A 17,658-nucleotide genomic window follows, 5' to 3' on the forward strand; every position below is an offset into this window, starting at 1 on the left:
TCTTCTAGGATTTTTGATAGATGACTCTCTTCATTGAACAAGATATAATTGTTTAATTGAATTAACAAACTAAGTGGTTTTTAATTGATTAATTGAAAGATGAGTATATGCTAGCTTTTTAGGTATAATTGTTAATTAATTAATAATGATTTAGATGTTATCTGGGATATTTCTTTTGACTTAGTAATTATTTTTATACAAACTCCTCATTCTTTTGAATCGTGATAGATGCATATCAACATCCTTAGAAAGTGCATCATTCTGATAAAGTTTTCTCTAATTTTTGCCTTTTTTTTAATTATTGTTATTTCTCTTTTTATTTTTCTCAATTTATTTTCTAAAATAAATTCAATCAAATTTTCCTTCTTGTTCTATTTCTTTTAATCATGTTTTTTCTTATTTAAAAGGTTTTCAAAATTTTAAAGAAACTCCTCATAAAGATAGACGACCTAGATTGACCTCTATCCTATATAGAGTTAATTTAGATAATTAATTTGAGAGCTTACATGAAAGGTTGATCACTTTGGTACTAAATATAAGAATTTGTTAGAAATTTAATTCGATTCTAAATATAAGATCACAATTCACTTTGTCTTCCATATTTATTCATTTTCTTCAAAGTAGTCACCATAATGATTGCATATGTTAAATAATTTTTATCATAATGTAAATGATTAAGAAGGATATTTTAGGTAAAATAATATTAATTTATTACAAATAATCAGTTTAACTAATTTTTTTAATATTCACGAATTAGTTATCTAGCCTAGTTGTTATATTAAAGAATGAAGGTAGGATATTTATAAACTTACAAAACAAAATAAATTGGGATCTTGTATTTAAATGTAGATGGGTAAAGGTGTATATAACACCTTAATCTTATTTTTCAGATGCATGATCTTGATCTTTTCTATATCACATCTAACACTTTAATCTTATTTGTTAGCACATCGAGTTAGAAAAATAAGATCAGAATGTTGGATGCACGAGAAAAAAATCAGGATACTAAATATGCTTGAAAAATAAGATTAGAATGTTGAGTACATTTTTATCCTTAGAAAATAAAATAAAATCTTAATTAATTATTATTTCCAATTATAAATATAAAAGTTAGTAGATGGGTTAGCTTTCAATATTTCAGAAATGAATAGCATAATTGATTATGATTTTTTTGCCAACAATTTATGATGAATATTATATTATATATTAACTTATTATGCGGTGTTCAAGTCATCAAGTGCCACATATTAAACATAAAATAAATTTATTATGATTAAAAAGAATTATATAATTATCACGTGTTGATCTTACAAAACTATACTTGAGCGTTGCTGGACTACAAAGGATCCATATCCGTTTCTTTTCTTTCATTTTCGTTTTTTTTGAAATAAAAGGAGGTGGACAAAGTCGTACAAGATATAACAAATCAAGTTAGACCAGGGACAAGAAATTTTTATATACCCTATCAATGGGTCACGAAGAATCCTCGCATCAAAACTACCGAAACAAAGTTAGTGTGTTGTTTGTGTGGGTGTGTCAATAATACTACCTCTAATTATTAATATAATAGCTAGTTGACTAATTTAGTAGATTAAGAAAATTAGTTAAATTAGTTATTTGAAACAAATATGGGTTATTTTTCATAAAATATTTTTACTAAGTATATTAGTTAGAACTACCATTATTACAAGTATTACCTTAAAAAAAATGAATGAATATAAGAGACAAAGTGAATTGAAGTCTTATATTTAAGACCAAAATGAAAATTAAACTAACTCTTATATTAAAAATCGGAGGCAGTAATAATTTCCTAATGACTCAAAAGAGTGGAAGTTCAAGGGTACGTGTAACAACTTATAGTTTTAAGCTAGTGAATGGATCATGAAGGGGCGTCAAATGCAAGTCTCACATTATTCAGGAAAATAGAAGTACAAGAATACGTACAACAACTTGCAGGGTTAATTAAATTAGTCAATGGGCTTGGAGGAGGTGAATGCACCATAACCAAACATGGTTGAAATACGGCAACTTCCCATTAACTTTTAAAGAAAGCGTTTCATGGCACTGACTTGAACAAATTACACTAGTTATCCACTATGAGCAGTGACCAGTGTCCAAACGCGGACTCTGAATTGTCAAGCTGCCTTCCATTTCCATACAGCAGCAAAAACATGAAAATGACTGATTTTTCGAGGTTCTATGTTTTTTCATACAAGATTTTGAGATTTTATTTTTATTTTTTATAGGTAGTTTTTTTATCAGAAATAATTTTATTCGAGATATTCTCACGTATTTTTTGAATATGAATTTGAACCTCAAAAAAAATAGCAGGATAAAGCTAGTCCAAATCCATAAGCATTCGTACCAACACTCCATCTCGCAAAGCAAATCCATAGTCATTCATTTTGGGCCTCATTTCCATAGCCTATTTAGCTCAGGCTTCATAACATGGTGTAGTTCGGCTCTCCAGTACTTTTTTGGGTTGGGCCTACGTTTTACAACATAATTGCTTTTGCTCATTAAATACGTTTTTATTTATCAACAAGTGTTGATTCAAGTGACCAATGGGGTTAGGTCTAACAGAAAGGACTAATTTCTCACAACATGACAAATCAAAGTTCAAATCCCCTCTAGGAGAGATGTCCACATTTAGTGTCTGACAGTGTCTTGAATAGGATTGCCTCCAATAGAAGGATACCTATGCTTTATCAAAAAAAAAAAAAAGTGTTGATTCAAGTGAAATGAATTTAAGCACTTCCTGGTTCAATCCTTGGAGTGATGTGTATGAAGAAAAATATTATTAAGAGGGTCCCACCATAGTGCCTGAAAGTATCCTACTCTGGGTTTTTATTTCGGCCATCATTCACATAGCATATCTATTTTGGGGGTAGGCATCCCAATGGCAGATGGAGTTGTTTCTTTCAGGGGTTTCAAAATCTTATTATATCTCATTCTTAATATAAAATTTATTTAACTAATTTAAAAATAGTAACAAATTTAGTTAATTAAATTATTTAAAACATGTATTAGTTTTTTTTGAAATACTCATTAATTGTGATTGCACTTTGATTGAAACCCCCTTTAATATATATAATTAATATAAATATTTCGGAGATTAAATTATACATTTAAAAGATGATGTGAGTTGAAATCTTGTATTTATGATCAAATTTAATTTTCAACTAGAACTAGTATTTCATTTGTTCAAGATATTAGCCCCTTCTCATTGAAAAAATTTTCATTTATAAAAAGTTATATTATATAAATATTGAACAAATAGTTTTATTTTTTGAAAAATAAAAGACTGTGACATTGAATTGAAAACAAAAATGCAGCAAGCCAAAGAAAAATATTTGTTGAGTATAATGCTAAAAATCATAAAAATGGCAACACACTTAAAAAAAAGGTGAATTAGATATTGATTGAATTTTTTAGTATTTAAAGCCTTTTCATAATAAAACAAAATATAAGTATATTTTTAAATGAATTCCAGTTTCTAAACCTTGTTTGTAAAAGTACTTAACCAACTTGCACAATCATAGTAAGCAAATAGATTCCCAGAGGAAAGTTTTGAGTATAAGATAAGAAACACTTTAAATACACATTTCAATACCAAAAAAAGTATGAAATCGATATGCTTGAAATGTAAACAGTCAAAGAACAGTGAGATTGGAAACATAGGACTTGTTTGGTTTCTTGTTTTGAAAACAATTTTTTGTTTTTAAAAACAAAAAAACAAAAAAAATTTTGTTTGGCAATTTGTTTTTAGTGCATTATTTTAAAAAACAAAAAAAATGTTTTTAAAAACTTAGAAACCGAAACAACTTTTACATATTTTCTTGCCTTTGTTTTTATGTTTTTTATTTGAAAAAATTGAAGAAATTTTCTTCTCTTCTCCTTTACTACTTACTACCAATCACTATTGGTAATAACTATCACTTGTCAAAGTGTAATTTTTTATATTTTTTTAAATGTGATTTTTTAAAAATTTTTTCCAAACAACTTTTTTTGTTTTTTGTTTCTAAAACTTGTTCTTAAAAACAATTTTATAAAATTGTTTTGAGAATACAAAAACAAAAAATAAAAACAAACAGGCCCGTAAATACTTCGCTCTAAAACCCATTTTCTACCCTTAAATTCCAAGGATATTACAATAAAATATATTGACCATAATAAAATTCATTATTTAGAGTTATAAAAAAAAAAACCACTATTTGGATGGCTCAATTTGCCTCAATCAACGCCGATGAAGCGAGCCATCAAAGACTATTCTCTGTGGATATATCTCCAATTGAGTTATTGTGGGAATGTGGGGTGGGTAAGCCTGCGTCATCGCATTCCACTCACAACTGTTCAAATTTGGTTAATTAAACGGAGAAGAATGCAATGAAATTGGTGGAAAAGGACAATTATTTTCTTTTTCAGATTTTAGTCCCTGTCAAGCAACACTTCAATTGAAACTAAATTTATTTTTTTTCTTCACCAGAAAAAATAAATTGACCCTTTAAAAAAATTTGGCCATTACAATTTCGAGAATATAATTTATGTAATTGAAAATTTGAAACCCATGAGAAAAAATTCCTAAAAAAATATCACTTGAATTTCAAAATCCAGATAAGTCTTGTTTCTTACTGTTGGACTACAATTGAAAAACAAATAATAATATATCTTTTTAAGAATTTCTGATTTGGGATTTTTAAATTCAAGTAGTAATTTTTTCTGAGGACTTTCCAAACCAATGAAGCCCTTTTTAAGGATATATTTTCTCACCTTTAGACCCCCGACCCCCTTTAATTAATGGATCAAAGAGTTAACCTCAATCTTATGCCTTAAAATATTTTTTTTGTGCGACTGTGTTCACCATTTTAAAGTATTTTATAATTTATCTAGCTTCATATTAAGTGTGTCTAACATCTTAAAATATTTTTTCGAGTACATCTAATATTCTAAAATATTTTGTGATTTTCTAAATATATCCAATACCTTAAAATATTCAATAGAGGAATGATATTGATATTAACAATTATAATTGATTTTCTATTAATGGCCATTCTTGCTTTCTTGACTCAATATTATACATATATTCTCTTTTATTATAAAAGTAACTCTGCCATAAATCTTTAAGGTCAATCTTCATAATTATTGACCATTGGGCCCAAGAAAAATCTTCACAATTATTGAACTCATTGAAATGTTCATTGAAGTTTCTATGCTAGCAAACAATTTGGAGGATTTTTCAACAAAAGAATTTGAAGTTTGGCTTCACCGAACCTGCCAAAATTTGACCATACTTGCATTTAACCGTCTGAATGCTGACACACGTAATTTTAAACATATTATGGACAACATCAATGCTTTTAATTTTCTTTACCAATGCTTTAAAAATTGAATTGATGGCGCTTATGGGGATTTTTTTTTTTTCCTTTTTGAGATTTCACTTTTTAAATGTCGCAAGCTACATGTTGAGTGATCCAGCATTCCAGCTGTTGAAATGATAAATAATTAAAGTAAATTTTGTGAATTGCACAAATTTAAAGAAATTAACTGCATTATTTTTAAATCTCGTAAATAATGATGCATGTTAGAATTTTTATGTTGTATATAAAATTTAAATTTAATGTCTATCTATTTAAACAAGTGAAATAACTAAAGAAGGGCCCGTTAGTACCATCAAGAAGTTCAGATTTGACTTTGAAAACATGCTAGATTCAAGATCAAAAAAAGCTCTCAAAAACCTTTTTACAAGTGAAGCAAAAAATAAAATATCTAAAATCAAGAATGTTCAAAGCTTGGTTCTGTTCATTGGCTCTGTATTAAAATATGATTATCTTGCAAAACACATTTTTATTAAGAGTTTAGTTAGTATCAAAAGGTTAAGGAATCGAACAATTTTCCACAATGTACAAGAGTTCACCCTTTTTTCATTTACTTTTGTTTGTTTGTTTCACTAAAAAGTTAAACTTTTTATTAGAGGTACAACTTTTCTTCATAACTAAAAAGATATTTAGGTAGAAACAAAACTATGATTTTAAAAGTATTTTTACGGTGTACGGAGTACATATGTAGAAGAATTTGTCTCGATTTACAAAAAACTATTTTTGAAAAGCACTTTTTATACCAATCCAAACACCTCCTAAATATGCATTTGAAACTCGTGTTGAAAATTGTCACAAGTCATGGAAATCTTTGAACCCTAGAATCAAACATTTCTAAAAAGAAAAAGTACACCATCTCCCTTCCAAAATGTAAATAACTTTTAATTACTTTATACAAATCACCAGTTTGTTAAGGCTATCAGTTAGACACTTAGATATCTTGAGCTTTTCAAAATTATCTTTATTAAATTGGAATATCATATTAATAGTATCTCTCTTAATATTTCTTATAAACGGAATAAACTTGAAAAAAACACTTAATGCTCATTACATTCTAGAGAATTACTTACGTTTTGAGTACTCGTAATAAAATATAATATGACTTAAATTTTTGGAAGGAGGGAGTAACTTAGGGCTTATTTAAAATGACACTTAGAGTTTTAAAAACAAATTTCTGATCATAATTTAGACTGGATAAATATATGATAGGATTTTTGTTTTGGGAGTTCCAAACAAGCACTTAGCGTGAGTACAAACTTTACGTAAGTTCTACCCAAATTAAATAAGATGAACTTCCTTATTTCTCATAAAATATTGGAGATATGCTTTTTTTAAAAAAAAATTCACCTTAAGGCTTGAATCCGGTGAATGATTGATTTAAAACTGAAATGGAATAAATTAACTGTGCCTGATTTTCTATCTATCATGAGCTTTGAATTGATTTCACTCGTCTCTCAACTTCATTTTCAAGCAATATACTCATATAGTTCTATTTATAAGGCACTTTCAATATGTTTCATACAAATCAAGAAAAACCTGAAACTATATTAATTATTCATTAAAATATAGCAACTTTTCAACTTTATCCCTGTTTAATATATACATTAAAAAAATAACTATCTACGTTATAATAAATAAAAAAACAATATAATATATTTATAATAAAAATTTAATGAAATGACTTATAAATGGAAAAAAAACTTTCTCTCTCCATCTTATAAATAAGACTAGAGGAGTATATTTAGATTTTGCTTAAATTATTCAAAGGGCTAGTAGCATTTATTTTTCCGTTCTTTGACTTCGACTTCGAGTTCAAAGTCAAAATCCTTTATCTAAAAGAGTTTCAATTTTAATTTTAAATTACATATTCACCTCTCTTAAATGCAAAGCTATGTCTTGACAGTATTAACTTGTATGTATAATAAAATTTATGATGAAATTTATTATTGATAGGTTGTAATTTGCAAACCATACGATGGAAACAGTCTAAGGGAGTGTTTGGATAAAAACCAAACCATGGTTTCAGAAGTGCTTTTACGGATTACGAAGTAAATATGTGGAGGAGGTTACCTCGTTTTGCGGAAAAGTGCTTCTGAAACCATGGTTTTGGAGCACCCAAACAGAGCCTAAGACAACTTTACTTTTCGTGGCAGTTTTCAGAAAATAACCATAATGAAAAGTCCACTCACTTTCTGCGGTAGTTATTTACTCAACCATCATAAAAAGTTTAATTTTTTTATATAAATTTATTTTAATTTACATACAATCTCCGTGCGATATTAAATCAAAACATACTAATTTCAGCAAACAAAACATACCAAAATAACGCAAAACCAATTCAAAACTAAAATACAATTTTTAAGAAACAAAAATTCAATGAATTTAATGCTAAAACTCAAATATAATATCAAGATAACTCAACTTTTCAATCCCAATTTAACTAAATCTAATAATTAACAATTTAACCAATCCATAGTTCTACTAATCTAAATAAACAATGAACTAAAAAAAACTTAGGGTTAAGGTGCAATTTTAACAACAAAGTTTACCCTAAGAGGCACTGGGCACCATAAAGTTTATTTGGATGCAAAAATATACATGAAGTTGTCAAAAGGGAGTATCTGGCACCATGCCGTTAACGCCCGTCAGTTTACCGTTAGAGGGGCCCAGAAAGTCAGTTTTAAGGTGCATTTTTAACAACAAAGTTTGCATCAAGAGGCATTAGGCACCATGAAATTTACTTGGGTGTAAAAATATATATAAACTTTGTAAAAGGAAAAAAATAACAAAATTCTTCAACTTCCATAAACATCCATTAATTTTATTCTTTTCGGTCTCACCAAATGCTATATTTTCTCTCTATAAATTTCCACTTCCAAGCCGATCCATCTTTCTTTTATCATAGTCAACATGCACACTCTCTCTGTCATGTCGTTTTCTGAGCCTCCAAGCCTTTTATATGTATTTAAGCAAAACACATATTTCCCTTCTAGGATATGAGGTTTATTGCTTGCATCCAAGTACTACCTTCAGTCCTTAATATAGGATGCAATTGACTAATTTGAGGAGATTAAAAATAAATAAATAAATTACTTTAAAATATTATATTTATTGTTTTTTCTCCAAATTAATTTTCTTGGCTTGTAAACTAATATATAATTTAATGATGCATATAAATATTTTAAAGAGATCATGTACTATATACTATTGCGTCAAATAAATAAATAATATAATATTTAAAGCAATTTATTTATTTATTTTTAATCTCCTCAAATTAGTCCATTGCATCCTATATTAAGAGCTGGAGATAGTACTCGAGTGCAAGTAATAAACCTCATATCCTAGAAGGGAAAGATGTGTTTTGCTTAAATACATATAAAAGGCTTGGAGGCTCAGAAAATGACATGACAGAGAGAGTGTGCGTGTTGACTATGATGAGAGAAAGATGGATCGGCTTGGAAGTGGAAATTTATAGAGAGAAAATATAGCATTTGGTGAGACCGAAAAGAATAAAATTAATGGATGTTTATGGAAGTTGAAGAATTTTGTATTTTTTTCCTTTTACAAAGTTCATGTATATTTTTACACCCAAGTAAATTTCATGGTGCCTAATGTCCCTTGATGCAAACTTTGTTATTAAATTTCATGGTGCCTAATGTCCTTTGATGCAAACTTTATTGTTAAAAATGCACCTTAAAACTGACTTTCTGGGCCCCTCTAACGGTAAACTGACAGACGTTAACGGCATGGTGTCAAATGCTCCCTTTTGACAACTTGATGTATATTTTTGCACCCAAATAAACTTTATGGTGCCCAGTGCTCCTTAGGGTAAACTTTGTTGTTAAAATTGCACCTTAACCCAAAAACTTATATTCAACTATTAGCACCAAAATTTTGAATTTCAATAATGTTTATTAACCCATATTGCCAAGTAATGTTCTTGACAAAACATTTCTTATTAAGTTAATTTCGTCGAGTTCATTAAAATGAACAAAATCATTAGTCAACTAGATTAAAAATGAAAAAAAAAATTGAAGAATCACAATGTGACTTTTATTTACCTCATTTAATTTTTCAGTAACTCCTATATTAGTGACGTCATTTATATGGCAGATCACATAATATTCATATTCAATACTCTCAGGTTGACAATAATACTAACAAAATAAAAAAGAGAATTGAATGCATTATAAAATATTTAACTTTATTATCTAAAAAAGGTATAAATATAAAAGTTAGCTCAGAAATCTTGTTTGGGAGAATTCATGTTGGTAGTGGTTTTTTTCTTCTTAGTCACTATATTGAACTATTGAAAAGCCCTATCAATAATTAGGGGAAAAATATTATAGCATGTTTTTGTAAAATTTATACCTAATAAATTTATAAACATAAACTTATGTCACATTGACATCTTTGATTTTGTCTTGTGGCGTTCCACGAAAGGAATCGAATCAGTAGACATTGTTAATCATAGGATGCAAACAAAAGAAAAGTCCAATGATAACTACAAAATATAAATTATGTTAATTATAATTCTATATATAAAAAATCTTTGTGTGTCTCAAATACAACAATATATTTACATTCCAAGGTGAGGTGCAAAATTTACTCTCTTCCTTATCTGGGTTATTGTGGTCATCATGCACACTGATCTCGCCTCCGGATTGTTCGGTGTTTCTTGCATTTTTTGAGGACACATGAAGCCATGTGTGCTCTCATTTTCTTTTTCAGTGCAAACATAGCTAAAATGTTTGTTGTTCAACTGAGAAAAAAGTTAGGATATATATAAATATAATATAAAATAAGAAAATAATATTGTAACTTATAAAATGGCTAGCTGTATGAAGTCTGCATCTAGTTCCTAAAAGGTTAAAAAACTAACAAAGTCCTTCTTTGTTGATGATGAAGTCATATGTTAGCTTTGAACCCATAATCCCTAGTGACATATTAAAGCTAAGTGGCTATTTTATTTCTCATATCATAGAATGAACCAACGATGAACCTTCAAATCTAAATGTAATGTTAGTATCAAGGAGCTTGAGAGCAGGAACTTTTTTTTTTTTTTTGCCGTTGCTATTAGTTTTTCAAGAAGTCTTTTTAACCACCAAATGAAATTTTTTTTAGCCTGGGTCAGTAATCAAATCTCATCAAAAGTACTGGTTTACTACTCTAATTATTACAGATGTTATCTACCGTTACCCTTGATTTTTTGAAACTTTTTTCCCATAAATTGTTGAGTCCTTGAATGCTTGACCTTCAGCCACGAAATAAAAATTACATATTTATTGATTTATTTAACTTCCGACTACTTCACTCATTTTTTAAATAAAAATTATATAATTATTGGATTGAAAATAAATAACTACGTTATTTAGCTTTTTTTTCACCAAAAAATGTCATTTAACTCTTTTAATTGATCAAGTTCTTTTCTATGTAGAGAATTTATTTTATGATTTACAAAAAAAAAATTGACACATACTATTCTAATGAAACTCATTTATCAAACTTTTTCTCCCAATTAGGCACATATCCAATTCATCATCATTTTGCCCACCATAAATCATAATCATTTAATATAATGAATTAAAAAAATATAATTAAACAAAAATACTAGTATATGGAATGATTAATTAAGCGTTGAATTTGAGCCATAAGAAGAGCACGCCTACTACATTTATAATTAAAACAAGTACATCACAGGTTTGGTGGAATACAAGAAGTCATGAATGTGCCCATCAAGTTGGCACGCACATTAGAATTAATTAATTAATTTTTGGCAAAAAAAATTAATTAATGAAAATACTATTTCCTCGGATCCGAGACGTTAGACATTTGATGTGCTAAGATCGAAGTTTGGGGAGGAAAAAAGTTGCAGGAATTCGAATTTTTAAAAAAATTAATATCACCATTTTTGGGTGGTCTGTGTGAAAAAAAATATTATTAGGAGGGTCCCTACTATAATACCTGATTGGTCTCTTATCATTAGGGTGTGAGGAAACTTTAGACAACAAAAAAAAAATATCACCAGAAGTATTGAAAAAGGAACAAAGGTACCCTAATTATTAAAAGTCTAATATTAAATGTTAAATAATAAAGATCAACCATTAATATTTTTAATGGTTAGAAGTGTAATTGTTCTCTTTTAAAACTTTCGGCATGATATTGATAAAAGAAAAAAAAAATAGATACCCACAACTCTTGCCGTAAAATTGTACTTTAACTCATAAGTGATCTGTATATGTTAAAAAAAAATTAGTTAAGTTTATTACTTGTAAAAAAAGTGTTTTAATTTGTCGAAAGTATCATTTTTAATTATTTGTATTGAAAACTATTTTTTTAATAAAATTGTTTTAGCATATATAATCAATAAAGAGATTGTTAAGAAAAAATTATAAATTCAAAAATAAAATGAGTCGAAAACTTATACTTATCTTATCTTAAATATAAGACTCATTTTTTTATATTTAGAACTGGAAGAAGAGTATTTAATACCAAAATAACAGCATGTTACGTTAAGATTAAAAAATATCTCAAGAATATACTTTGAAAATTAGTACAAACAAAGTTATATAACTAGCGTAAGCAATGCGCGGAGTGCAGTTTAGAAAATATTACTCATGGATTGTTAATAATGCAGTTTGTTAAGAGTCTCTATATTAGTACATAGAAATGTAGATAAAGAATAATAATTATATATATTTTTTCCTAGAAAAAATAATATATATGTTGTCCTACGCCCACACGTATATATTCATACAACTAATGAGAGATAATCCATAATTTTAACTTAACCCACCACAATTTACTGTTCTTGTCTTGGACATAGGCCCCTAAAGAGCATTAGTGAACTTTTTCTTCCCCCTTCTTACCCTTCTTTAACTTTTTGGAAGTTCATACCTACAATAAGGGAGAAAAAAGATAAACGAAACCTTCATTTCTTTTTATAAAAAATAATTAATCAAATTATATTGATCAAAAAATTGATTAGTGACAACATGTAGAAACTGTAACTTTTTTTCAAAAAAAATATTTTTATTTATAGAGGGGAGAGAGTATAAAGGAGAGAGCATAAGGGAGAGAATAAGAAATTATTATCACAATATTTGATATAAGAGTCAGGTGACTAATTTAAAAATATTAAAAAATTAATTAAGTGGTTACTCTCCCTGGTCCTTATATAATAGCGTCTCATCTAGAAGAAATTTTTTATTCTAAATATAAGTTACTAACCAGCTTATTAATTGCTACTTTCCAATTGTACAATTAAGGTTCACGGCTAAAAACCTCATCAAACTCCATGTCTATCTATCTACATCATTTAAGTTGGTGTTAAACTTAAAAAAATTATCAATTTGAGACAGATTTAATGTCTTGACTATCATTTCTTGGTAAGTGAGAAGAGAGAATTAGTTGAGAATACCTTATGATAAGAACTAGAGAGGGTATTTGGTAAAAATGTGTATTAGTTTTACTAAATTATTTTCTTCAATTATGTGTATTAAATAATCAAAATTGTCCCTGAGTGAGAATTTATTAAAATCAACATAAATATTTTGGAAATAGATGAAAATCAAAGTGAATTAGGATAGTATATTTAAGTCTAAGTCTAATATTTAACTAACTCTTACATTAAGGATGATAAATAACATTAAAATAAAGAGAATTGTCAAAAAAAAAAAATGAAGAAAAATGTCTTTAGGATAGTGTGATAATAAATGCATAAACTAAAAAGAGGCATTGCTTGCGCAGGAGCGGGATGAAAACGGAGGAACTTTAACCACTTAAAGTTGAACAATGCCATGTGAGCAAGGGCATCAACATCAATTCCGCCTCAATTAGTTAATTCCACCAGCATTCATTGTCCATGTGGAACTTGCTTGCTCGGCATAAAATGGGGAATTCAAAGTTAAAACTTCCAAAACAAGCACCTCTTCTAATTTTTGTTATAAGTTTTAAATAAATAATTCATAAATAATAAATAATTAGTTAAAACTAGTTAAAAATAATAAATATGTTAGAAATATACTTTTGTTTTCAAATATGTCCTTATAATAATAAAAGAAGAAAAAGAATGGAAGAGAATGCGTGAGGAAATGTAATAAGAGAAAGAGGCTATTAATGTCTTTTAGTAAATACTTTATCTAATTTTAATATAAAAGCTATTTAATTAATTTTGATAAATTATAAAAGTTAAGTCAATTATTTAACTATAACAAATGTGACATAATCTCCTAAAAATACACATGAAAAACATTATATTATAGATCATTTTATAAGTTAGGTAAACTATTTACTCAAAAAAATTTAGATAAATTAATTTTAAAAAATGATAAATATGATGAGAGATAAAGTGAATTGAAATATTATATTTATAATTAAATCTAACTCATAACTAGTTTTTATATTAAGAACCAATATAATAGTATATTATATTTTAAAAACAATAATTTATAGATAGAACCAGATGCAGCATAATTGCATAATATAAGGCTCTCTTTTTGTTGGCCTGTGCATAAAAACTGCCACATTTTTGGGGTTAGCTCATCCCTTTCGTCGCGAACTCTTGTAGGCTTTTCCTTTATTCCAGGAAGGGAACTATATTTAATGCTATGTAACCAACTGCTTTTTTCCTTAAAATGCAAAGTTACACTTCATTTTTCATGCATAGGTACAAAATTAGTTAGTTTATTTGCGTCTCTTAAAATTAAAAATAAATAAATGAGTGAATGAATGAACCTGTCACTTTCTCAACGACCTCAACCCAAAAAAAAAAAAAAAATTGCACGTGAAATAGTCAGACCATGTCTTAAGAAATAATACTACTAGTAAGAATTTTTCTCTATTATCATATCGACCTTTATAAATTATTTTTTCTAATTTTTTTAAATACACCATCTATTGTTTAGCATCATTTAGTTCAATACGAAATTGAGATAGATCGTGTTATTTAATATTTATAAATAATATTATTTTTATAAATTTTATATTCTAAATACTTTAGTATCCGTACTGTAGCCCCTCAACTCTGCATTTTTTCATATAATTATTAATTATCGAGGGCAATTGTTCAATGTTATTGTCTTTTATTTATAACATCCAAATTCTCACCCTTTTTACTTCAAAAATCAAGTCCTTTTTTTTTTTAAAAAATTAGTATAACTAATGTATGCATTCGATATGATAAGATTTATTACCAAACTTATCTATATAACTTTTTTTTAATCAGCTTATATATCACAAAGAAATTGTAGAAAACTTAGCATCCCATCAGAATTCTCACTTTCTAGAGAGCTGCAACTTTATATTGTGATTTAAAGTAATCAACTTTTTCCCGTAGCTTTCTATTTTTGGCGGAAAGCTTTTAAAGGTTAAATTAATCACTAAAAAGGCGGTTCCCCATTGATTGTTTAATTTTCCCATTTTAATTTAGTGCTCCAATGACACTTCAATTTCAACAATGAAGTAAAAAATGACATTATGGAAGGTCAAGAAATTTCAACACACCCACTGAATACTTACTTAAAATTCTTTATCACTTTTATGAAGATTAAATTAAAAGAAGGCCCCTTTTTTCCATTCCTAAAATAATAATAATTATGTGTTTTTTATTTATCTTTTTTTTTTCCCGTACACATATGTTTAAAGAACCAACAAAGGAAATTCAACAACAAAACTTTACCTAATCTTTTTTTCTCTTTTTTAACACAAAATATGAAGGTCGAAAGCTCCCTCCTTTTATTTTTTTAACAAGTGAATTGGAGTTTTATATTTAAGATCAAATTAAATATTAAACTATCTCTTATATTAAGGCTAGAGGCAGTATGTAATTTTTTTAAAATTAGGTTATTCAATAATGTTTTATTATTACATAGAGAATAAATTAATATTAGCTTAGAGAATTAGTTCGTGATTCTTTTTAACTCATGGTTATTTTTTTTGAAATATTTTTTTTTTGAGATATTAAATGATTTGTTGCCAAAAGAGCACTCTTATATGACATTAAGTCATTTAAAATCATTATACTAAAATATCCACAAATCGATCATCAAGTTAAATGATAAACTAAGAATCATTTCATTTTCTGTAAACAAGGAATGTGTTTCAAATGAAATGGAAGGAATTCATTATTTCTTCAATAAGTTTAAATGTTTAATTAACTTGATAGTGGCGAAATCTGGATTTATTTCTAAATTTAGACAACAAATGATTACCATTCAAAAAGAGCATATATAGTTATTTTTTTGTAATTGAATTATTATTTTTCAAAATAAACATATACATTTTTTTGTTTTTATAATTACTATTTGAATTATTTTTATATACTAAATAATTTATTTATATATTTATTTATTTTATCTTGGATTCGTAGTGGAGCCCATCAAGCATAAATAGCCCAGGTTTCTCAATTTTGCTTGTAAGCTCGAAAAGTCTCAAAACTGAGACAACTCTCCATTGTTGGGTGTGCGTCTTCCTTGTGATGTGGCTGAAGCCAAAACCTTTGAACTTCAATTTCTGAATCTGATACATTCCTTCATTCAAACCCAGATCCCTCTCTCCTCCTCCTTCTTTCTATTCAGATCCCTCAGATTTCTCATCTTAGGGATTAGGGTTCTTAAGCTTCGGATTCAAATCAACAAATAATCATGTCTGTGTCCGAAGGCGTTGTGAAGAAAGTTATCCTTTCCTACGCCTATGTCGCCATATGGATCTTCCTCAGCTTCACCGTCATCGTCTACAACAAGTACATCCTCGACCGCAAGATGTACAATTGGCCCTATCCCATTTCTCTCACCATGATCCACATGGCTTTCTGCTCCTCCCTTGCCTACCTCCTCGTTCGCGTCTTCAAGCTCGTCGAGCCTGTTCAATGTCGTCGGAGCTTTACATCAAATCTGTTGTGCCTATTGGTGCTCTGTACTCTCTTTCTCTCTGGTTTTCTAATTCTGCCTATATTTATCTCTCTGTTTCCTTCATTCAAATGCTCAAAGCCCTTATGCCTGTTGCTGTTTATTCGATTGGGGTTTTGTTTAAAAAGGAGGGTTTTAAGAGCGAAACCATGGCTAATATGGTGTCCATTTCTGTCGGTGTTGCGATCGCCGCTTATGGCGAAGCGAAATTCGATGCCTGGGGTGTGACTCTTCAGCTTATGGCAGTTTCATTCGAGGCCACTCGGTTAGTTCTGATCCAGATTTTGTTGAATTCCAAAGGGATTTCTCTTAACCCCATCACCTCACTCTACTATATTGCTCCTTGTTGTTTGGCTTTCTTGTCTATCCCCTGGATGATCATGGAGTACCCAGCTTTGAAAGAAACCTCTAGTTTCCATTTTGACTTTGTCATTTTTGGGACCAATTCATTCTGTGCTTTTGCTTTGAATCTTGCTGTGTTTTTGCTTGTTGGGAAGACATCGGCTCTGACCATGAACGTTGCTGGAGTGGTGAAGGATTGGTTGTTGATCGCTTTCTCATGGTCTGTGATAAAGGACACAGTGACACCCATCAACTTAATTGGATACGGGCTTGCTTTCCTAGGCGTTGCATATTACAACCATTGCAAATTGCAGGCTCTTAAGGCTTCGGAGGCTCAGAGGAAAACCCAGCAAGCTGATGAGGAAGCTGGAAGATTGTTACAAGAGAAAGAAGGAGAAACAACGGGAGGGAAGCACGAGAACCAGAATTGATTTGGCTGCTAATCTCATTTTTGGATACAAAGATCAGAGATTTAATATTTGTCGATTAATATTGGTGTATTGGTATTAGGTATTTATGTTACTTCTTCTCTTTCAATTTTTCTTGCCTTTCATTGTCCATTTCAGCGACTGTGGGCTGAGAATTGAACATCTTTCTTAATGAGTTAACCATTATGGATGTTCTGGACCCTTTTCTTTGAAGTAAAGCTTATGGTTTATTGGCAAGTTAATGGTTGATGTGTCTCTGTTATATTTGTTGTTCATGCTTATCACTTTCGCTGCATATTTTACGATTGCCTCTGTCAATATGATGCCAAGACTGGCCATTGTTGGTTGTCTTTTTTTGCCTTCGGAAGGAAAGAAGTTTGTGTAAAGGTTAAGTTGAAAAGAAGTTTAAGAACCATACTTTTAAACTCTCCCTCCCCAAAGTATACTATATTGCTTCCTAATGTGGAAGAAATTGATTGTATGTGAAATCATTAAGCTGTGTATTCTATCGGGATTTTTCTTAAAGACAAATTTTGAAAAAGTTTTGTTGGTAGTGTTTGTTGTCTTTTCAATATAGGTTCAACATACTGTTATCTTATCTCTTGT

The 17,658-nt window shown here is 28.7% G+C and overlaps 1 pseudogene; it reads left to right on the top strand.

The window, feature by feature from the left end:
- Window positions 1-15,805: 15,805 nt before the first annotated feature.
- Window positions 15,806-17,294, top strand: LOC114756507 (probable sugar phosphate/phosphate translocator At5g25400; annotated as a pseudogene).
- The last annotated feature ends 364 nt before the right edge of the window (window positions 17,295-17,658 follow it).

The sequence above is a fragment of the Neltuma alba genome, unplaced genomic scaffold (assembly GCF_004799145.2).
Source record: "Neltuma alba isolate B1F8T4 unplaced genomic scaffold, ASM479914v2 tig00010419_pilon, whole genome shotgun sequence".
Classification (NCBI taxonomy): Eukaryota; Viridiplantae; Streptophyta; class Magnoliopsida; order Fabales; family Fabaceae; genus Neltuma; species Neltuma alba.